The 25,290-nt window shown below is 35.8% G+C and overlaps 1 long non-coding RNA gene across 1 annotated transcript in view; it reads right to left on the reverse strand.

Annotated features, from left to right (window-relative positions):
• The window catches only part of LOC141507297 (uncharacterized), an 81,327-nt gene that overhangs the window by 16,933 nt on the left and 39,104 nt on the right, over positions 1 to 25,290 (reverse strand). Inside the window, exon 3 of the long non-coding RNA XR_012474116.1 lies at positions 16,981 to 17,012. This is a non-coding gene — a long non-coding RNA (uncharacterized LOC141507297). The remainder of the gene's footprint in view (positions 1 to 16,980; positions 17,013 to 25,290) is intronic.

Consider the following 25,290-nt stretch of genomic DNA (forward strand, 5'->3'; position numbering starts at 1 on the left):
TGTGTGTGCATATATGTATATATACATGCATATATGTGTGTATACATAAGTGCTTAATAAATGACTGCTGATTGACAGGCTTCCTTTTTTTCTTCTCATTTTGTTTTTTTCCTTAGTCTTTTTTATTCAAGTCTAATTTCATTTCTACTCTTTTCCCATTTCCTCCATTTGGAGTCAATGGCCTTCATTCTTTATGTCTCTGTTGCATCTCTTCCTTTCTCTAAACCCTTCATCTTTGCTGCTTTCCTGCTCCTCTCCTCATTTTAAATACAAGTAGAAACAAATTATTTATGAAGGGCCCTAATTTACAATGCATTCATAATGCCTTGGAAGACACAGATAATTTATTTAATGAGTAAAGACATGATAATTCACAGAAGATGATTCCAGTCAGAAAATTAGTTTCATTAATTTGCTGTAAACCCTCTGCCTTGATTTAGTACACAGGAGCAACTAAGACCCGGGCATCTTTGCCTTGGCATTTCGTTCATCATGCCTGAATCAGGTTGCAGGTGCTGCTTCCTCACAGTCGGAAATGTGCCTGCCTGGCACAGATCTACACCAGCCTGCACCAGCATTGATAACTCAGAGACCAGAGGCTCATATGTGTCCCCATGACAATTTCTTGCAATCTTCTTTTTCAGGCTGTAAGCCCATCAGTTAGAGGGGCCAAGCAAATACAATTTGGGTCAGTTCGTACATTTGTATTGTGACATAATCAAGTCATTACACACACACACACACACACACACACACACACACACACACACACACACACACAGAGGGGGGGGGAGAGAGAGAGAGAGAGAGAGAGAGAGAGAGAGAGAGCGAGCTGACTATAATACCTCCTTGACAACCATGGGGGAGCATTTGCAAACTCCTACCTGTTCACACTCTCCAGGCAGGGGGGATTCTGGTTTGAGAAAATTAACAAGAACAGAAAATGCCCTGCTGCCATAAATACTTAGGCTGAGATGTCTCAGATCAGTTCTGTAAATTGCTACTTTAAAGTATGCAGATATGTGAGTGGGAATTTTTCTACCTGTGATCAATAGTATAAACTTGGCTGCACCAAAGTGAGCTGAGTTAATGGAGGAGAAGGTTAAAGAGAAGATAGGAGAAGGTGAGTAGGTCACATCAGTCTTCTGTCCCACAGCTTTTTATTTAAAGTACTCTTACTATCAAGGTGCTAAGTTCTAATGCTTCTTTACTGCTGAAGGATTATCAATGTTGTCCATTCCACAAAGTTTCAGAAACCCCTCCCTATTTTAGGTCCAAAAGAAGGCAAGAATGAAATATTAACATTTCCCTTTGACTGCCTCCTCCCAGGAACCTTCACAATTCCAATGGAAATTATCCTGGACATGGAGAATGAGTACTTGGCTTGAAAACACCTCCCTCATTTTACCTGTTTGCCTTATAGAGTTCTTTCCAGCTCTACATTTCTCATCTTATGTTCAATGAATTAAGGTGATCTTAAGACTGCATTTCAGGGGTGGCTAGGTGGTGCAGTAGATAAAGCACCAGTCCTGGAGTCAGGAGTACCTGGGTTCAAATCCGGTCTCAGACACTTAATAATTACCTAGCTGTGTGGCCTTGGCCAAGCCACTTAACTCCATTTGCCTTGCAAAACAAACAAAAAAAAGACTGCATTTCAAAGGAGTCATAGTATGAAGGTCTAAGGACTTAAGTCCTTTTGTGCTCTGCCATAGTCAGAGCACATCTGGAATATTATGTTCAGTTTTATGTCCACTAGTCTAGAAAGGACATTGATTAGATGGAGAGTGTCCAGAAGAGGGTAAAAAGGATGACAAAGGATCTCAGGCTTATCCATCAACAAGCATTTATCAATGTGCCTATGATAATATTTTACTGTGGCTACAAAGAAAAAAAAGTTTCTGCTTCCTGGAGCAGCCTGGAGGTGCAATGGGGAAAGAGTTAGACTGGGATCTTGAATCTTGAATCTTCCCACAGATACATTTGGGACACTGAGCAAGTCACTCAGCCTCTCTCAGTTTCCTCCTTTGTAAATGGGAATAATAATAATAGTTCTTAACTCAAAGGGCTGTTAAATGTCAACTGAGATAAGAGATATAAAGTACTTTGCCAACTTTGAAGAATAAAATAAATGCCAACTGCTGCTGCTGCTGCAGCTGCCATCACTACTACTACTACTACTACTACTACGACTACAACTATGACTACGACTACTACTACTACTACTACTACTACTACTACCACTACTACTCTACTATTAGTACTATTACTACTACTGCTACTACCACTACTATAATTGTTATGTGCCATAGTAGAATCTTTTGAAAGAAATCAAATGTTTAGCCTGGAGAATAAAAAGTTTAGTGAGGGAACAGGGAAACAGTCTTCAAGTGTTTGAAGAGCTGCTAGATGAGATAATGGATTTGTTTTGCTTGGTCATGGAGAAAGAGTAGAACCAGTTACAATGTATAGAAGTTGCAAAGAGGCACATTTGAGTTTGATATAAAAATACTGTCTGACAAATGAGTTCTATCAAAATATAGAATTGGGTTGCCTGAGATGGCAATTATTTTCCCCAAAAAGGAGAATTTCATACAAAGATCAAGTGATCACTTTCCAGGTATGTTGCAAATGACTGGACTATGGTCTTTAAAGTTGCTTCAGATTCTCAGATTCTCTAACTGCCTTTTCCCTTTTCTGAACTCCATTAGTATTTGCACATTGATTAGTGTTTGATTTTAGACATTTTCTGTTTCATGAGTCTTCTCTCCCTAAGAAGATTATAGGTTCACATATTTGGAAAAGGAAGGAAACTCAGAAGCTGTAATCCAATCTTCTCTTTTTTTTCAAAAAAACTGAGCCCAGAAGATGAATTGCTCAAGATCATACAACTATATCAAAATGAGACTTTGAACCTATGTCCTCTGCTTTCAAACATAATCTTTTATCCAAGAAATTATAAATTTTGGGTTTTTACTTCACTACTCCATCCTCCCAACCTAGCTTAACACACACATCTATACATACTATAAATTCTTGCTGGTTAATCAACATTCTACTAAACTTTGAATTCAATGCCACTCAAACATCACCAAGATAAGACACTTCATAGACTTCCCTTCTCTATGGATGTGGACAGATAATAATGGTATCTATCTTTAAGAGTTATTGTATTTAATGAAATAACTTCTAAAGTGCTTTGCAAATCTTAAATTGCTATATAAATACTATTCTAAATGTAAAATAGGATTAGAAGTCATCTAACTCAAGATGCATCTAACACAAGAATTCTTTCTAATATCCCTCATCATTTATCCTCCACTTGGATATTCCCAGTGACAAGAAACACAGTATCTTCTAGAACAACCTCTGGTCTTACTTCTGCACTCTGAAGTTAAAGAGCATATATGACATTCATCAATGTCACCTAATTCATCAAATACTTCAAATAATTTTCATATTCCTCTTAAGTCCTCTTCTCCAGGCTAAAAATACCCAGCTCTTTCAAGTACTTCCCCCCCAACTCCCAGCCACAAGAAGGTTTCCATGATCTTTGCCATCCTTGACAAGATTTTCTGGATAAACTGGTTTATTAATGCTCTTCTTCGAGGCTGTTCCTAAACCTGAACGTATACTCCAGGGAGATGGATTCAATAAGAACAGGAAGAAAGGGAAAGTTGAGTGGGCACTTGAAGGACACTGTGACATTGTGTCTTCACAGAAATAAAGAAAATTTACCAATAGTAAAAGTTGTCAAGCGTAATAGAGGGGATGACAGAGAATCTTCTTCCTCAAAAGGTTTAAGAAATAGACTGAAATCTACATGTTTGGGATAGATTGTTGTTGTTAAAATGTTTCCATTGAATGTAACTCTTCACAACCCAAATTGGTGTTTTCTTGGCAGAGATAGTAGAGTGATTTGCCATTTCATTCTCTATCTCATTTTGCATAACAGAACACTGAGGCAAACAGAGTTAAGTGACTTACCACAGACAGTAAGTGTGAAAATGCCAGATTTGAACTCAGAAAGATGAGACTTCTTGACTCCAGACACAGTATTCACTGGGCCACCTAGCTGTCCTGATAGGACATAGAAGAACCAGTCCAAGATAGTCCAATGAATGGTCTAGTCTTAAAGTCTTTTTCCATACAAAGACTCAATAATGAATGATTTATTACATTACAAGTCCAAAATGAATGGTTGTTGCTTAATTAATACTTTACTGACTGATTGAAAAGATCTTAACCATTAATTTTGGATTTCTTAAAATATTTAAGTATTATAAATTGCAACCCAAAATATAATTGGATCCATGACCAAAGATCCCGTAGTATCCAAACACATAATAAATATTTTGCATTTACCTTATCAAGATATGCAATTTTTAAAATATTCATATTTTTGCTCATATGTACTTTTCAGAAGTAACCAAATTTCTAGGGCAATGCAGTTATTTGGAAAAGCCATGGCATCCCAATTGAGATTAATAGTGGCTTCATTCTAATAAAAATTTTACTGTATTTTCTGTTGTTGATGTAAAAACATGTTAAGAAAATACTTTTTTTAAATAACCCTCTTCATTCTTTTTAAATGAAATATCAGGCATGAGGCAAATTTCTAAGAGTTTTTTATCCAAATCTTCCAAATGGTTACTGTAAGCAAGTATCTTTCCATCTTGGGAGAAGGGGAAAAGAGAGTAAGAAACAAAATTGAAATGGTTCCTATTCTTCTATACTTTCAATACTTGACACCCCCATTAACTTTGAGGATCAAGAGAAAAGAGGACTAGGAATAGAAGGGAAGAAGAAAGAAAGAAAATAACAGGAATATTCCAGGATATCTAGAAGTTGTTTTATAAACAACCTATTGTAGGATTCTAGTTTTAAATTCATTCTGCAATATGTTTTTGTTTTAAGAAAGAGTTCATCCCATTCACATTCACAGTTATGATTACTGTGTATTGCCTGCATTCATTTCCCCCTTTTTATACTTTCTTCTTTCACCCTGTCCCTCCTCACCAGTATTTTGCTACTGACTTCCACCTTTCTCAATTTACCCTCCCTTCTTACAGTCCCCCTCTTCCTCTTCTTTCATATTTTCACTTTTCTTCCTTATAGGGTAGTGGATATTTACTTACCCAACTGAGTGTGTGTGTGTTATTCCCTCTTTGAACCAAATTCAGTGAGAGTAAAATTCAAATAATGCTCACCCCCCCCCCACTTTCCCTCTACTGTAATGGTTCTCTTCAAGAATGAAGGACAAATAAGAACAACTGTAGTGTCTTTAATGCCTCCTCATTTAATATAATTTACTGCATTCTGCCTCCCCTTTTCTTCTCCTAGTACAATTTTTTTATTGCTTAATCAGGATTTTTTATCATTTCATTAGATTCAATTTATACCTACTATTTCTGTATAAAGTTTGCTCCTTCAAACTATCCTTACAGATATACAGTTTTTAAGTTATCTTGAGTATTGAATTTGAAGATCAAATTTTCTGTTCTATTCTTTTTTTTTTTTAGTTTTTACAAGGCAATGGGGTTAAGTGGCTTGCCCAAGGCCACACAGCTAGGTAAATTATTAAGTATCTGAGGCCGGATTTGAACTCAGTTACTCCTAACTCCAGGGCCAGTACTCTATCCACTATGCCACCTAGCCATCCCAATTCTATTCTTTTCATCAAAGTCCCTATATCATTGAATGTTTATCTTTTCCCCTGAAAGATTATGCTCAGTTCTGCTAGGTAGTTGAGTTTTGGTTTTAATCCATACTCTTTGCCTTCTGGGATATTCCAAGGCCTCCAACTCCTTAATATAGAAGTTGCTAAATCCTATGTAATTTTGACTGTAGCTCCTTGATATTTCCTTCTGGTTTCTTGCAATATTTTTTCTTAATCTGATTGTTCTAGAATTTGGCTACAATATTCCTTGGCCTTTTGATTTTGGAATCCTAAAAGGAGGAGATTGATGAATTCTTTTAATGGCAATTTTACTCTTTACAGGATATGAAGGCAGTTTCCTTGATAATTTCTTGAAATTTCTTTTATTTACAGCACAATAATTCTTAAATTACTTCTCCCAGACCTATTTTCCAGGTGAATTGTCTCTCACAATGAGGCATTTCGCATTTTTTCATTCTTTTGTTTTTATTTGACTCATTCATGATGTCTAATAGCCATTAGCTTCCAGTTGCTTAATTTTAATTTTTAAAGAATTGTTTTCTTTAGTTAGCCTTTGTACCTCTATTTTCATTTGCTCAATTCTAATTTAAAGGAATTGTTTTCTTTAGTGGATTTTTTTCCCATTTGGCCAATTCAAATTTTAAGAAACTGTTTTGTTCAGTCAATTTTTGTTCTTTCTTTTTCACTGGTGATTTTCTTTCATAGTTCTCTTTCATAAGTCTCATTTCTTTTTTCCAATTTTCTTTTACCTTCCTTACTTGATTTTTAAAATCTTTTTTTAACTCTTCAAAGAGGACTTTTTGGTCTTGAGACCAATTCATATTTCACTTTGAGACTTCTTACATGGGCATTTTGATATTGTTGTCCTCTTCTGAATTTCGGTTTTGATCGTCCATGTTGGCAAAGTAGCTTTCTATGGTCAGGGTTATTTTTTGGTTTTTTGCTCATTTTTAAAATATTGAGCTCTGCTTTTGGATCATAGGAGTGCTTTCCCCAGCTTCTTGCACTGAGGCCCAGGGGTCTGGTCACTGGCTTTCTGAACTGGGACCACTAGTAAAGACAGCTTATTCATTGAACTAGGTTGGTCCAAGCTAGTCTTATCTGTTGTGCCCTGGACTTGGGGGTTGGCAATTTGCCTCCTGCACTGAGACTGGAAGTCTCAAAGATGGTCTGCTAAGCCAGAACCATGGGCCCTCAGTTACTGATCTATGTTGTGGCTAACAGCCTTCCTCTAGTTTGTCCAGTCACCACCTGAACTGGGCCACACTCCCCTTTACCCAAGTGAAACAGGCCTTTCCTGAAGTCTTTCTAAGTTCTCTTGGTCTAGAAAACTGTTTAATTTCATCTTTTTTTGCGGATTCTGTCACTCAAGAATTCTTTTAGAAGACTTGATTTCTGAGGGAAACTGGGAGAGCTCTGACAACTGTCCATCTTCTCTTCTTCATCTTGGCTCTCCTTCTAGTTGTTGTAAATAATTATCTTAACTATAGTTTTGACTTTGAGCAACAAGGTGACACAGTAGAGAGAATCAGAAAAATTCAGCTTTATGAGTTCAAATCCAGTCTCAGACACCTGTCAGCTGTGTGACCCTGGGCAAGCCACTTAACCCTGTTTGCTTCAATTTCCTCATCTGTAAAATAAACTGGAAAAAGAAATAGATGAGCAGTATATTTGCCAAGAAAATTCCAAAATGGGGTCATAGAGAGTTGGACATGACAGAAAAAAGACTCAATTGCTTTGGTTAAAGAACACTGTCCTTTGCCTTCAAGCCTATAATTGAAAGCCTTTTCTCTACAACTCAGCTGGCATAATTCAGAGTACAACTTCAGACTGAATTTGAACCTAACTTACTCCCCTATGTCTGGCATAATTTGAAAAAGCATGATTTTCAATCCCAGACCAATGCAGAGAGATATATAAATACCCTAATTCACCACAAATATAACTAAAAGGAAGTTGGGCATGCAATTACCCCAAGAAGTTTTTCCTTCTACTTAATCCACTGGCTCTCAACTCACATTGTGAATATATAGATTGGCCCCATCAATGATACTCCAGTCTTCCTTTCCATTATCAAACTTCCTAAGTCCCCTGTGCAAAGGTTTCCCTCAACTTTGTTACCACCAATTAAATCCAATTAAATCCGAGAAACATTTATTTAGCATCTACTATGTGCCAGACATTCTGTTAATCACTGGAGATGCAATTAATTAAAAAAAAAACAGACTCTACTCTCAAGGAGCTTACAATCTAATGGAGGGGAGAGAAATCAGAGGAAAGAAAGGAGGGATACCAAGGGATGCATCTTATTCCATGGAGTTCAAAATAGTAGATGCAGAGTAGAGTGAACTGAAAGTCAAGTTTCTACCCTCTTTAAAGGAAGGTATCATGAGGAGTTTGATCCTCTAACCTCTAGCCCTCCAATCATAGAGGAGAGAAGATTAAGGGGGTCAGTCAAGACTGGCATGATGTTAGAGATCATGAGCTTAACCTGGGAGGGGCATCTTGTTCTGTGGAGGTGAAACTAGACAGAGTAGCTGAGGTATAGTGGAGAAGATTCCAGGGAACTCTGGGTTACAGCACTATTCTCTCTATTAATGATTGATGATGTTTATCCTTCATTTCCAAAGAACACCATGACATCAAAGATATAATTCCATGATAAGCACATGAATTGGATTTGACTGAGGGGGTTCTGTACTGTCACCAGTCTCACTTTCTCCTCAAGAGCCATCCGGGTACAGGGCCCAGATATAAACAGAATGACTGGAGATGACCCTGGATGTGAGGGATAAGTGATTCATCAGGGTCACACAGCTTTTAAGTGACTGAGGCCAGATTTTACCTCCGGTCTTCTTTACTACAGGACTGGTGCTCTATCCACTGCACCACCTAAACTGACAGATTCAGTTAATTCAGTGAAACAAAACTGTTAACAGCTTGTGCTCCCAGGATCAGAATTCCAATAATGACTCTCCTGTTTATTACCTATGTAACTTCAGGCAAGTCTACTCTTGTCCCCTTTGAGCCTCAGTTTATTCCTCTGTAAAAGGAAAAGAATAAACTTGATGATTTTAAGGTCCTTTATGGTTCTAGATCTATGAATCCTGGAGTCCTATAGACAATAAAAGTAATTAACATATTTTTTCCACTTCTTTACATTTTCTTGCATTATAGCATATTTTTAGATGTTTGTAAATTTATACAGGAAGAGATAAGCCTTTTTCCTGATTACTTGGACAATGTTGATAAAACTGATCTATTTTGTGAAACCAAATGCTGTGTAATTATGATGACCAAGCTTGTTCCAAAAGAAAAAACAAAGAGAGATAAAAATGTTGCAAATGTTGCAATGTTGGTGGCGGGAGTGGTGAGGAATGTTGCTATGGGTATAAAATACTGCATATTCTTTTAAGCTGTTAAATCCAGTTCATTAGTTGGTTATATTTGAAGGATAGCCTTTTTCTCTCAGTTTAAAAATTCTTTATTACAAAAGATGGCTTTCTAAATTAGGAAGGGGAGTGGATGAATTAAAAAAATAAGAGGTGATAATATTATCCCCATTTTATCATTGAGGAAACTGAGGAAGACAGAAGTTAAACAAGTTAATTAAGGGTCACAAAGCTAATAAGTACCCGATACCAGATTTGAACTCATGTCTACCTGACCCCAGGCCATATCATCAAAATGAAATTAAACAGTCCTTGCCCCATAGATTATCTGTACATATAGGAGTATTATAAAATATTTTAAAATAAATTATAACAGCTAGTATTACATAGCACTTTAGTGCTTGCAAAGCATGGATGGATGGACGGATGGATGGATGATGGATGGATGGATGGATGATGGATGAATGGATGGATGGATGGATGGATGGATGGATGGATGGATGGATGATGGATGGATTAATGGATGGATGGGTAGATAGATAGATAGATAGATAGATAGATAGATAGATAGACAGATAGGCAGATGTAGTTGTTCAGTTGTTTTTGAGTCATGTCCAACTTTTCATGGCCTCATTTAAGGTTTTCGTGACAAAGATATTGTAGTGGTTTGCCATTTCCTTCTCCAGTTCATTTACAGATGAAGAAACTGAGGCAAACAGGATTAATTGACTTGCCCAGGATCATACAGCTAGTAAGAATCTGAGATCATATTTTAACTCAGAAAGACAAGTCTTTCTGAATTCAGACCCAGAACTTTTTCCACTGAACTATCTAGTTGTATGTATATATATATATATATATATATATATATATATATATATATATGCATATTTAGGTACATAAATAAATGTACACACATACATACGTATGTGTATTATATGCATACATATATAATTTTAAACAATGTAATTTTGCAGGGGCAATACTAGCAACTGTGGGAATCAGGAAAGGGTTCACATAAGGGATAATATTTGAGATGAGCTCAACATTTTGCTATCTGGTTAACATTTCTGTTAGTGGATAGACTTCTTGGACTTAACAGTGCTGTAGACTCTTCTCAATGAGCCCATTTCTATTCTAAGGTCATTCAAATAAGTAAGAGAATCTACAAGCATGTTGCTCTATAATGGTGTGTAAGTAAATGGTAAACAAAATACTAAGGTGATCATCTCCCAAGCTTGCCCTGAAACCTTGAAGAAATTGGATAATTATTCTCTCCTTCTCCATTGTTATGGACAGAGGGAACCCACTGCCAAATCCATCCCTAGATTACAGTCATGTGAGCTGGCAAAAACACTTTTAATTATGAGTTTGTTCTGATAGATCTCAGACATTTGGGTTCCTCCAGGAGAGCAGACAAATGCTTAGGTCAAGATAAACTTAAATTACAAAAGTGATTGACAGACAAACAAGCTGGAGAAAGTCCCCTATCTTAAATCAGACCCCTGCACTAGCTCCAATGGATCCATCCCCAAAGGCCATTCTGGGAGCTACAGTGTAGCTCAATCTAGAACAAACATTTCCCTCAGAAGGTTATTTTTTTCCCATTTAATAAAGTTCAAACTGAATACTCAGAAACCTTGCAATTTTTGTTTCTCCCTTCCTGTCTTCTTCAGCATGATGGGGACTCCCCAGACTCCTATTAGAATGGAAGGGCTCCAGGTTTCCTGATTTAGGAATTCTCTTATTTCAAATTTTCAAAACTTTGACAACTCATTGCAAAGTCAGGTGCCAGATGCTGACTGGTAATGGTGAGAAGATGGAATAAGTTTAATTCTAATAGTTTACATCTTGCCATGCTTTTGTCCATTCTCCATGGTTCTTTTTAATTCCTTTACTACCCTGGGAAGGTCAATTAGGTTTAGAATGACAAAGAGAGTGGTGAGAAAGGCTTTGCTCTTCGAATTAGAAGTCCCCTATTTCCAGGTCTGATGCTCAGAAGCTATTCATCCCAGAGCCAAATTCACTTGCTTTTCTGAACCTCAATCTCCTAAACTGCAAAATAAGGTTAGTAATGTAACCCTTAAGGGCACCATCTAATTCCCTCAGTGAGCCCATTAAAGTAAAATTATCTCAGATTCAAATAACTCTATGAATCTTGCTCAGACCTTTTCAGTCATATCTGACTCTTCATTTGGGGTTATCTTGGCAGAGATATTGCAATAGTTTGCCATTTCCTTCTCTAAACCATTTTGTAGATGAGGAAACTAAGGCAACCAGGTTTGTCCAAGGTCACAGGTCACACAGAAAGTGTCTGAAGTTGAATTTGATTAAGAAATATGAGTCTTCCAAACTTCAAGTCCAGAATGCTGTCTGCTGTGCTACATAACTGCACCCAGCCAAATCTCTCTGGCTGTCATTGATTGACCAGTAAATCCCAGCCCAAACCTCTGTAAGTCATTATTTGAATATTGATGACTCATAGTGAATGTAAATAGAAATTATTTCCATTTTGACAGAGACTCTCTCAGATTAATTTTTTTTTGATTAAGTGAAAAAGGCATTCTTTGTTTCATTTATTATCTAGTCTTAATCACTGAATGGCATTGTCTCAGTCAAACCAAGAGCTATTAAAACCTAAATTTAAAAAAATCCAAGGTTTCTCACTACATCTTGGGCCATCTCCAGTTGTCCTGATCTATATCTAGTTTCTAGATCCAGATGGTTCCTGGAGGAGAAAGAGGCTGGTGACTTTATACAGCCCTCATTTACTTGAATCCAATTCACTTGCAAGTCACAATATCACCTTCCTGATGTCATGATCCTCTTGTTCTATTCAAGACACTTCCTAGTTTTGTGACACTGGGAAAGTCACTTCACCCTGTTCGCCTCAGTTCCTCATCTGTAAAATGAGCTAGAGAAGGAAATTGCAAAACATCCCAGTGTTTTGCCAAGAATATCCAAAATAGATTCACAAAGATACAGAGGCAGTTAGGTGGTACAATGAATAGAGCACTGACACTGGAGTCAGAAGGACCTGAGTTCAAATTTGATCTCAGACAATAATTATGAAGTTGCTCACCCAAATAAAGTCAGATCTAAATAACTGGAAAAATATTCATTGCTTATGGTTAGGTCAAGCTAATATAATAAAAATGACAATTCTACCCAAATCAAATTACTTATTCAGTGCCATAACAATCAAACTATCAAATAACTACTTTATCAAGCTAGGGAAAAAAATAACAAAATTCATCTGGAGCAACAACAGGTCAATAATAGCAAGAGTACTGATGAAAACAAAATATAAAGGAGGGTGGTCTAGTCCTACCAGATCTAAAACTATACTATAAAATGGTAGTCATCAAAACCACCTGGGACTGGTTAAGAAATGAGTAATGAACCAGTGAATTAGGATAGGTTCAAAAGAAACCACAGTAAATGACTACAGCAATCTACTGTTTGACAAACCCAAAGACATCAACTTCTAGGATAAGAACTCACTATTTGACAAAAAATTTGGGGAAAACTGGAAAATAGTATGGCCAAAATCTAGGCATAGACCCACATCTTACACCCTATTTCAAAATAAGGTACAGGATTTAGAGATTTAGACATAGAGGATACCATCATAGATAAATTAATAGACCAAAAAATACTCGACCAGATCTATGGAAAGGGGATAAATTTATGGCTAACCAAGTAAATAAAGTACATTATAAACTGCAAAATTAATGATTTTGACTATATTAAATTTAAAAAGTTTTTGAACGAATAAAATCAATGCTGCCAAAATTAGAAGGAAAGCAGAAAGTTGGGAAACAATCTTCACAAGTAGGAGTTCTGATAAAGGTCTCATTTCCTAAATATGTAGAGAATTAAATCAAATTTATAAGGTTATAAGACATTCCACAATTGATAAATGGTCAAAGGATATGAATAGATAATTTTCAAATGTAGAAATTAAAGCTATATATAAGTATATGAAAAATGCTCCAAATCATTATTGATTAGAGAAATTCAAATTAAAATAACAGTGAGGTATCACCTCACACCCATCAGATTGGCCAAGTTAAGAAAAAGGGAAAATGATCAATGTTGGAGTGGTTGTGGGAGGATTGGGACATTGATGCATTGCTGGTGAAGTTGTAAACAGATCCAAACATTCTGGAGAGCAATATAGAATTATGCCCAAAGGGCAATAAAGATGTTCATACCCTTTGGCCTAGCAATTCCAATTCTAGGACTATATCCAGAAGAAATTGTAAAAAAAGAGGAAAGTCCTATATGTTCCAAAATATTCATAGCCATTCTTTTTGTAGTGGCAAAGAATTGGAAAGTAGGGATGCCAATCAAATAGAGAATGGCTAAGTAAATTATGGTACTTGAATGCTATGTAATATTTTTGTTCTCTAAGAAACCATAAATGGTCAGATTCTAAAGAAGAATGGAATGAGTTACAGGATTTGATGCTGAGCAAAGGGAGCAGGACCAAGAGAACAAGGTACACATTAAGAACAACATTGTGAGAAGATAAAACTTGATGGAAGTAGTTCTGCTCGGTAGTTCAGAGAGTTAAGACAACTATATTAGACTGGCTATGGGAAACATTTTCCCCATCCAGAGAAAGCAAAACAAAGCAAAACAAAACAAGACAAACCCCCTGCCAAAAAAACAACACTTCAGAATGTGAACACTTTTTAAAAATTATCTCTTATATATCTCTTTCCATTAATCCTAATTCCTCATACTGAAAATGATTAATCAGTAAACATGTTTTTCAAAAAATATGTAAGTACAATGCTAACCTGACTGTTTGCCATTGAGGGGAGGGTGAGTATACATGTGTATATGGATGAAAAAATAAATAAATGAAAAGAAAAAAATAATTACTTAGCTATGTGACCTTGGGCAAGTCACTTAACCCCATTGCATTGGGAAAAAAATCCCAAAGTCAGATACAACTAAAATGACTCAACAACAACAACTACTACTACTACTACTATTACTACATTGCTGACCATCAAGCATGAATATTGAACCCACAAAATTAGAGGGTGTCTCTAACACAGGACAGAGAAGCTACTTGTGTATATAAAGGAAAAGCCAGGAAGACATCTTTATGGTTGCTATACCATTACCCCAGTCTGGAGTGCTGTAACACCCCCACCTCAGTTTGGAACCAAATTGAAAGAACACAGCATCCTGGTACCACCTTCAGTCCTCCAGAGGTCTCCTTGCTATATAGAACATCCTTTAATTAATGATTTTGTCTATAGGAGTCTTATTTGTGCTTCCATGAGCCTTTTTTGGTGCTATTGCAGATTCTAAGTTGCCATTACATAATCATTCATTTGGAGATACTTTTGCCCCCGAATGTAGAAACTCCCTCAGAAAACCTTGTTATTTGTTTGCTTTCTACTTCAAACCCAGACTTATTTCAGGGAAAGAGAAGGTCAAAAAAATCATTTAAATAGTTCTATAGGTCTGATCTACCCTTTCTTATACCCTCATCCTATCCCTTTTAGTTGTCTGATATTACCTCACAAATGAATCTGATTAAGGAGAGCAAAAGACAGTAGTATGCTAGTTAATGTTTAATAACCAGTTCTGAAAAAACTATCCACAACTCACTTTTAAGTTTAATCTGCATATTTCATATAGATGATCAGCAAAACTATAAACCAAGCCCTAAACTGTTTTGATGAAGAGTAGGGGGATAGCTTGAGAGCACTGGATACATCAGAGGTCATTCAGTCCAATCCATACAAATCTTCTTTGAAAGCACTGGATACATCAGAGGTCATTCAGTCCAATCCATACAAATCTCCATAATAGCAAAGTAATATTGTCACACCTTCTCCAGGGTTCCATTTCCTCAATTTTCCAATATCCTTTCTAACTATAATATTCCATGATTCTAGAATTGTAATTTTTCAAAGACTGAGGAAAACATTGAAGTGATGTGGAAAATCTATTGGGTCAGTAAGACCATTCCATTCATTGTCTATAGAAAACAGCCTGAGGAGATGTGACTAAATGCCTGCCTTCCTTTACTGATGCCCACTCCTTCAGATTTCTTTGGATCTTAAAGTCATAAATGGCGATCAGGAGCAATCTCAGAGACCATTTAATCTAGCATGCTGACTGTACAAATCCTAGGTTCACAGATTTAGAGTTTGATGAGACCTCAGAGGCCATTAAATACAATATCTTTATTTTCTGGATGAGAATACTGAGGTAAAGAGAGTTAATGACTTTTCCAAAGTTATTCAAAACTTCCAGAGTTAAGCATCAAAAGAAGGATATGATTCCAGGTCTTCCTGATGTCAATTTTAGTGCCCTATTTACTCCCCCATCATCTCTTTTTAGATATGTCATTTGAGTCTCAGAGGAATTAAGTGACTTTTTTCTCAAAGTCACATAGGTATTAAGATCAGAGGCGAGATTTGAATCCAGGTTGTTAACCTGATCTTTTCAGTTCTAAAACTATGATCCCATACTCTATAATTCTATGATCTTTTATTAATATGTAGTTGTAAAGAGAGGGAAAAGGGGAGGAAGAAAAGAAGGAGGATGAGGAGGAGAAAAGGAAGAAGGATGAAGAAGAAGAAGGAGGAGGAGGAGGGGAGGAGGAAGAAAGAAGAGGACGACAAGGATGAGGACAAAGAGGAGGAGAAGGAAGAGGGCATGGAGAAGAGCAGAGAGAAAAAAGAGGAGAGGAAGAAAAGAAAAAGTTGCTGGCAGCTAAGATAAAGGTGAGTATATGTGTGTTTATACACATATACATATATAAATTATATATATTTTATGGATATATAAAATAAAGTTATACTCTTACAATTTCTGTTTCTATATAAGAAATTGGAAGTTGCAGGATTGGTGGGAAAAAAACTGTTGACTGAGGCTGTACTACTGTCTTTCAAAGTTCTGATCTGAATTTATCATTAATTTTACAAACTAAAGCTTGGCTATTTTGAACTGACCTTGGCCATGTCAGAATAAACCAAGAACAAAACAAACCAAAAAACAAATACATATGCTTTCCTGGAAAATATTTTATACTATTTAGTGAATATAGTTTGAGGAAAGCATTTCAAGTGTCACATTAAAGACTGCCATTATCCAACTTCAACCTGTTTACAGTGGAGATCAAAGTCAGACTGTTTTTCCACTGATATCTGTGTCCCACTTAAAATTCACAAAAGAGAAAGGGATGGTACTGGGAGAGGGAGAAGTCTGTCATAAATAAACATAAAGCAAAAGAAAACATACTGTTCTAAAGTCATAAAAGCCACAAAATGCCACTGACAGGCACTGGGAGGAATTATTCTTCTTATAAAAATCTTTTCCTATATAATGATAACTGAGGTGAGATTTCCTCCATTGATTACTCATTGTCCCCACTCCTCATTGTCCCCACATAAATGATGCATCTATAGCCATTTCTTGATCATAGCTGGCTTGATTTTCTGATCTAGGATAAACCATCCCTTTTTTATTACAACAAATAGGGAGGAAAGGGAGTTATATCTCCCAATATTCCATGAAAAAGGTTTAAGAGAAATATTATAACCTGGTCCATTTTAGAAATATATGACAATTTCTGCAAGGAAATACCCACTCACAAACTTGTGATCCTCACAATATTCTCAGGAAGATTGGAGATCCAGGGCTCTCTAGCCTTGTCATCTTTCCAAGAAATTTTTATAAAGGTCTAATCAAGCTAGTTTTTACATACGGAGTACAAGTGATATATATATGTATATATGTATATACCAGTAATACCAATAACACCAAAAGTAGATATGTTCCAGTTGGTGGTGAAGATGCAGTGATATTTGTGAATCATTCACATTTTTAATGCTAATGTTTAATGTTTAATGTTAAGAATTTTTTTTCTTCACTTACCTTTGAAAGTCATGCTCTTGGGTCATGTTGATCTGAAAGGAATAAAATGAATTGAATAAAAATTTCTAATTAGTGAAAGAAGTTATCAGAGAATATTCTGGGCATCTACCATTTTGAGTCATATTATATTTTGCTGTACATGTAAATTTCTTCAAAGGAGGACTGGAGGGCCTAGGTTACCAACTTCCTTCACCATCTGTATACTTCAGAACCCAATTCAATTAAATTCAAAGAACACTAATTTATTTGTTCATGCATTTGGTTGTTTTTTTCAATTAACAAAAAATACTTTTCTCTCTCTCTCTTACATTTCCCCAATTGAAAAAAAATAATAAAAGTACAAAATCTTCACAAAAATACACAATTAAGTAAAACAAATTATCATTTTGGCCATTTTCAAAAACATTTATCTCATTTTTCATCTTGAGTACATCACCTCTTTATCAGGAGATGGGTTCATCATCAGTACAACCAATATTCATCAATTACCCACTATGTGAAAGACACTTTGTGGTTAGAACCACATAAAGTTTCCATCTCCAAAGACCTTGCAATATAATAGGAAGGACATGACATATATACAAAATAACTATAATGCAAGATAGAATATAAGGCAAAGGAGAGAACTAAATAATATGCTCTAGGAAAATTGGAGGTGTTAGAATTAATTTTCTATTCCATGAACTCCTAAAAAATAAACCTTTACATTACATCACATTTTTCTTTCAGATATTACTATATAATGTAATTGTCATTTAAAGAAAGACATAGGAATTTTAGACCAGAAAGGATAAAAGATGTGATGAGAAATGGAACAATAAAATTACAGACTATCTTAAAAGAAAGATCTACATATTTTGAACATTTGGGATTCTCTTTTCTCACTTTAACGAAAATGACTATCAAAACTGAATTTTGTCTACTCTAGAAGGACAGTGGTGCACTTTGAGGTATTTAGGTTAATCTCTTATTTTCTTAAGCGGCAATAATTTGATTTGTGAACTCCACAACTGGCCCATCTTGTGGCCACACATACTCCTCCACTCCTTTCTTGATTCTATCCAAAAATCTCTTTAAGATCAGAAATAAGATTTGTCCACAAACCCCATAAACATATGCAACTCAAATAAGGACAAGGTCTCAACATAGGGCACCAAGTCAGTCATATTTGCAGTTTCAGTTTCCTTCTTCCAGTGGGATTTAATGGAGAAAAGATGAACTGTGATAACATATTTACAACTGCTGCCACTTCTTTAAAAAGAACATTTGATTTTACTGTTCACTATGTAAAATATCTCTTGTAAAAATTTATGACATCCATTAAAAGGTTCTACCCATTCTACCAATATCATTCAAATAATTCTACCACAATTATGTTACTGGGTCTTTTCTTTAATAGAATTGTTGCAAATAATTTTTATAAATCCTTTTCATCCTAAAGTAATTTCATTATTCTCCACTAGATTGTTAATCTATTGTCTCATCATTTTTTGTAGATTTGATGCCAGTTGCAGCTTATTTGTCCTACAAAACTCATAAAACTTTGAGAATGAGCCCAATGATGAACTGTTTGTTGATTCTCCAAGAATCAGTCTAGTTAAGCTTAGACTAGGGATTCTTAATTTTTTTTTGGTGTCACAGACCCCACTTGGAAGTCTGGTGAAGTCTATTTACTCTTCTGAATAATGTTTTTAAGTATCTTTGATCATAAAAGAAATCAAAGTTTAGTGGAAGATAGAGATGTCATTTTTTTCCTATTCCAATAAAATCTTTTCACAAACTCCTGAGGGGTCAATGGATCACATGCTAAGAATCCTTGGTTTACTGAGGCTCAGCAGCAGTGGAATAATCATAGTAATTCACACATCTGCTAAGGCAGGAGAGGTTATGACCTGTGTAATTGTAGGTAATGCCCAAACCATGTATCCTTGAAATACTGACCTTAGTATTTTTTATTTCAGAAATATCACCCAAGTATTGTCATTTCTAAATTTTGGTAACTAGTCTATTCTTCTTATGTCTTTTTTGACTTTGCTTTCTCTGAAATTATTGTAAATATTTTTTTAATTTTTATGTTTGGAGACTTCTTATACTCTATCAGATTCCTCCTTTGCCACCTTCAGATGATAGGATGAGATTTTCTTAGTAACTTCCAGTGAGTTCACTTTTGTAAAAGAAGATGATACTGTAATTGCATGTAAGATAAAAGGGGAAATATGTTTTCTCCCCCAAGGAAAAATCTCCTCCATTTGTCTGGGTCATTTACAGCTATTTAACACAAGGTGATGAAAAGGTAAATTATTAGAAATATCTCTAAATAGATATTCAGCTTTACATTTGATTTCACTGTCCCCTTAATGGGCAGATCGTACTTCACTAGGCAGAAAAAATGTTGGTGTATCTACAGTATAACCCATTTTCTAATAAACTCTCATTGAGCACAGCTGAAATGTCTTTGTTAGCTCTGGGGTATTTAAATCGTGCTCTTTTAATAGTCCAATCTGAAATCAGTAGCTACACATTTAATATTTGTCTAAAAATCATTTACTGTTTCTACTAGTGCTTTCATTTAGGTTTTTCCCTAATGAATGATTTATAAGCATGATAAACAATACTGGGTATTGATTTAAATGGGTTTCTCTCTCACACATTGTGGGCTACCACCTTGCAGTGTCATGGCTGCTCATTAAGGGATGATTTTTTTTATGTTTATCCAACTATAAATGAACAAATTTCAAAATATCTTTAAGTCTTCCTTAGCTTTGCTAGTATCTTGGTCTAAAAGGGTTGGCCTTCAAGGAAGGACTGCACAATCTTGAGCGAGCTGCAACTCTGTATCTATTTATGATGTTTTCCTCCATGAACAATAATAATATACCACAAAAATTCAATATTCACTAAATATCTAGCAAGATATAACATGGTGGTTAAAATTACTCGTTAAACACATCTCTTTCATGAATGATCAGATGATACATCTCCATGCTAAAAATACAGACCTTAAAATATCTTTGAAAAATAAATTTTGCACTGAATAGAACATGACCCAAATAAAAATCATTGCCTACAAGCACCTACATATAGCACTGATCAATAAAAACTTAAGAACATTTATATTAGATGTTGTCCTACCAAATGCTTATAATCGCCAAATGACACAGAATGAAAAAAGTTTTCAAAATAGAAACATATTAGAGGAAATCAAAATTATATGAGAACAGGATGACAAATCAATCCCATAATCCAGTCTTCTATTTTCAATGAGCTTATAGAAGATGAATTTAGTTTTATTCAATTGAAAAAAATAGTTATTTTACACACCTTTGCAATAGTACCCAGAACACTGAATCTTAAAAATAAAACAAAACAGAATAGCAAATTGTCTGGGGACCATTTCTATCTAAACAATGGTACAGTATCAATTTGTTGCCTATAATCGAAGTGTTTGTTTCTAAACGGAGCCTATGAAAGGCTCCAGCACTTAAGATACAAGTGTAGAATCCAAATAATCTACTTTGACAATATCCATATGAACTCTACCAATAATACATTTCAAAGAATAACTGAATAAATGGATGAATCAAGCAGATTTGTTTATTAACCTCAAGAGATATGATAGCAACTCAGGATCAGATCATCCTCACCAGAAATTACAGAAGGGTTATCCTTAAGAAGGATGTACTTTTTCTTGAATATATATTATTAGAATTAGAAACTGTAAAATATCACCACAAAAGGGAAAGTACAACTAGTGTGTGAGGAAGTCATATCTACTTTAGGTAACTGCAAAAGTTATTGATAGCATATAAACTACCAAGAGAATACTCACTCATGCAGGAAATACATGGATATTCATACACACACACACACACACACACACACACACACACACACACACACACACATATATATATATATATATATATATATATATATATTATATATATAATATATGTATGCTCTAACAATCTGGCAGTAGGAAATGAAGGTATAATACCAGGAAGATGACAATGAGAATATGCACAAATACCTTAATTTTTTAATAGTTCATAAGTGTAAGGAATTATAAGACTGTTTGAAAAAGAAAAAGGTAGGTATTCTTACAAATATATCTATTTAGTATAGGTGTAGCCAAGGAATGTTTTGACACAAATCACGAGTAGGTCAGAGAAGGATAAACTCAAAGGATAATAAACACTTTCATGTCAGAGGTTTCAATTATGGATTCATTCATCAGTCTAAAGCCATCCCGATTTATATATTCCTTCTATTCACTCATAGAGAAGACTACATCAGTCATTTCGGAATCAGCTATCTGAGTTATTAGTGCATTGAATCATTAAAGAAAATATCAATAGGAGAAAATTGTAAAACTCAAAATAAATAAAATCTTTATAATATATAAAAAAGAAAAGAAAAAAGAACAAGAAAACATCAAACTCAATATCAAATTAAGAGAATAACAATTAGAAAAGGTGGCATGCAGTTAAGAAAACCTAAACTTCATCGTTTTTAAAAAAAGTTGCTACTGTCAAATATTGGAGAGGTGGGGAAATTAAAAAGAAGACACAACCAAAAAAAAAAAAACCTCCTAAGAAACTTTTAAAAATGTAAATCAATCACCACATTGAGGAGACCAAAAAGTCTGAAAATGATCACAACTAGTAAAACCTTGAAAGGGCAGCTAAGAACAATCAAAATTCTTAAGGATAATGATGAAAAATAATGAACAGTTACACCTCATCAAAAAAAAAAAAACAAGGGAAAATAGCCCCAAAACCTAAGCTTTCAAAAAAAGCTTAGGGGGAGATTTAATTCAATTTAATTTATTATTTATTTATTATTAATTATTGATGCTATTATTGTTTATTATTTAATTTAATTTATAATCCCAAGTGCAGCTAGGGGTAACAATGAAAGGAGACCAACAAATAAAAAAAATGAAGACATAAAAAATTGTTATAACAAAGTCTTTTTTCCAGGAAAAATAGAGTTACCAGAAGTCTAACACCAGAAATATCAGTATACTCTATTAATTCAAAGCAGGGTAAAAAGCAATCTAGCTTTATCTAGGCAAAAGATAAGAGCCTCAACCAACCAGGAGAGTAAGAAATTCAACATTTCTTTTAAGAGTCAAGTCCAAATTTAGAGTACAGACTTTGATCTATGCAAATAATTCCTTCTTAGCCTCCCCAAATTGCTGTTATCTAGATAACCCACAGGTTATCTAGGGTAAAAAAAAAAGCACCATTATTCACCTTAGTCCCTAATGCATCAGAAATACCTATACTGCTCTGTATCATCTTCTATTATGGTCTTTGGAACTCCTATTCTTTTAACAAGCATCCCTTTTGCTAGAAATTTCCTTTTTACATTCATCACTTGCATGTATGGAAACTTGATTTTCCAAGAAAAAACTTTATCCCTAGTCATACTATCTAATATTCTGTTTTGATATTTTTCACCAACACCATCACCACTTCTTATTCCTGTCAAGATGTTCTTCCAAGATACTTCCTTTGCTTCTATTACTTGGCAGCCTGTCCTCTTTAAAGTGTCTCTATCTGTTATGCTATTCAGATCATAGTTACTAATCTCTATCAAACTCCCAATTAGTCTTAACTTTTTCTCAAGGAATTTGGTCTCTGGTTCATAGTTTACTTATTTATCCCATCTCCTGTCCTTAGACTTGAGTACTTTAATATGCATGTGGATGTTCTCTCTAACACTAAGACTTTCAAGACCATCAACCCTCAATTGAGTGAAATTACATAATTGATGGAGTTCCCATTGCAGCCTGGGCATTCACATAGTATCAAGAAATATAGGGATGATGGCAGGAGAACAGAGTTTCTCTCCAAAGTATTTCAAAAACCTTAAAATTATGTCTCTAACTAAATTTTTGAGAGACAGAATCCACAGAAAGATCCAGTAAGGCAATTCTCCAACCTACGGATACCTGGAAAATAGTGGGAAAGCTCTGTTCCACATGGTTGGAGGGGGTGACAGCATGGTAGAGCAAAGGAACTCCAGCCTTCTGGGAATAGCCCCAGGGTGCTTAGGTTCCTGGGAGCCCCAGCTTTTGGCAGCAGAAGCAGTTTCCTGACCTGGCAAACCAGGCAGCATGAAGCACAACTTGGAAGATCGGTGGGGGAAACCTCTGCCAGAGCATGTGCAAAGCCCAGGCCAGAGGGGTCCTCATCAGCGTGGCCATGGCCCTCAGTGAAGCCCAGATCCCAGGAAACAGAAGCAGGTGCAAAGTGCTGCCCAGCAGATTACTCCCCAGCAGCTGTTTCCAGATTGCTCAGCCCACAGAAGGTAAGGGGGTGGAGGGAGATACTGAGGTCTCTCCTCTTTCCCTGGGACAGGACTCTGGGGCTTTGTCCATATTCAGACCTTGGTCACCAGTCTGGGGCCCCCATACTATCATACAGCAGGGACCTTTCTCACAGCTCCAAGGCAGAGGGGTGTGCTTGTGGTCATTCACAGACCAGAGCAGAGGCAGGAGAGCAGTCAGAGACCCTCATAAGATCTTGAAGGAACTTAGGTCCTTGCTGGGGTATCCCAATAACACTCAAAAGCTCAGGAAGCACCTCAAAAGCAGGGCACAGGCTGGGAAATGAGGAAACAGAAAAAATGGAACCTAAACACAGACAATTACTTTGGTCCCCTGGAGGATCAAAGTACGCACTCAGAAGATGAAAAGATCCAAGCTTCTGCATCTAAAGACTCCAAGAAATTTGAAATTTGGGCTCAGGCTATGATAGAGCCCCCCAAAAAGATTTCTAAAATCAAGTAAGAGAGGTAGAGGAAAAATTGGGAAGAGAAATGAGAGAGGTGCAGGAAAAAGATGAAAATGAAGCCAGCAGCTTAGTCAAGGAGATCCAAAAAATGGTAAAGAAAACAACATGTTAAAAACCAGTTTAGCCCAAATGGATAAAGCAATCCAAAAAGTTAATGAGGGGAAGAATGCCTTAAGAAGCATAATTGACCAGATGGAAAAAAGAGATAAGAAAGCTCTCTGAGGAAAATAAATCCTTCAAATGTAGAATGGAACCAAAGGAAGCTGATGACTTTTTGAGGAATCAAGACACAATAATTCAACACCAAAAGAATGAAAAACTAGAAGAAAATGTGAAATATCCCACTGAAAAAAGCAACTGGTTTGGAAAAAGATCCAGAAGAGATAATTTATAAATTATTAGGCTACCTGAAAGTCATTGATCAGGGAAAGAGCCTTGACTTCAGTTTTAAAGAATTTCTACAGGAAAAATGCTCTGATATCCTAGAAGCAGAGGGCAAAATATAAATTGAGAGAATCTACTGATCTCCTCCTGAAAGAGATACAAAAAAATAATACCCAGCAATTTTATAGGCAAGTTCCAGAATTCCCAAGTTAAAGAGAAAATATTACAAGAAGCCAGAAGGATACAATTCAAATATTGTGGAGCTATAGTCAAGATCACACAGGACTTAGCAGCATCCACATTAAGGGCTCATGGGGCTTGGAATAGAATATTCTGCAAGTCAAAAGAGTTTGGAATGCAAACAAGAATCAACTACCCAACAAAACTGAACATCCTCTTTCAGGGGAAAAGATGGACTTTCAATGAAACAGAGGAATTTCAAATGTTCCTGTTGAAATGACCAGAGCTCTACAATAACATCTGATCTTCAACTACAGGACTCAGGTGAAGCATAGATAGTGGAGGAGAAGGGTAAATTATGATGGAATTAATGATGATGAACTGTGGGTATTCCTGCATGGGAAGATGATACTGATAATACTCATATGAACCTTCTCATTTATTAGAGCAGTTAGAAGGAGCATATATAGAAAGGCATAGGAAAGAACTGCATTTGAAGTTATAATATATTGTAAAAATGGAGTCATTGGGAGAAAGGGAAAGGATAAGGAGAATAGGCTAAGATATTTCACATATAAGAGTCAAGAAATAGCTTGGTATGGAAGGGGGGAAGGTGAGAGGGAAGGAAGGAGTCTTCATTCTCACTAGAAATGGCTCAGAGAGGAAACAGCATGCACACTCAATAGAGTACAGAAATCTAGAAGAAAAAGGAGAGAAAGGGGACAAGGAAAGGAGAGGGGGGATATAGGTGACAGAGGAGGGGGCAGATCATAGGAGAGGATAGTCAGATATAACGCATTTTCTTTTTTACTTTTTGCAAGGTAGTGGGATTAGGTAAACTGTCTGGGACCATGGGGTCATGTGGTTGCTGGGTCTCTGGGGTGGGATGTAGGTTGGGGGCCTCCTTGCCCCAGGGCTAGTCTTCTGTCCACTGTGCCACTCA

Source organism: Macrotis lagotis, chromosome 1, assembly GCF_037893015.1.
Source record: "Macrotis lagotis isolate mMagLag1 chromosome 1, bilby.v1.9.chrom.fasta, whole genome shotgun sequence".
Lineage (NCBI taxonomy): Eukaryota > Metazoa > Chordata > Mammalia > Peramelemorphia > Peramelidae > Macrotis > Macrotis lagotis.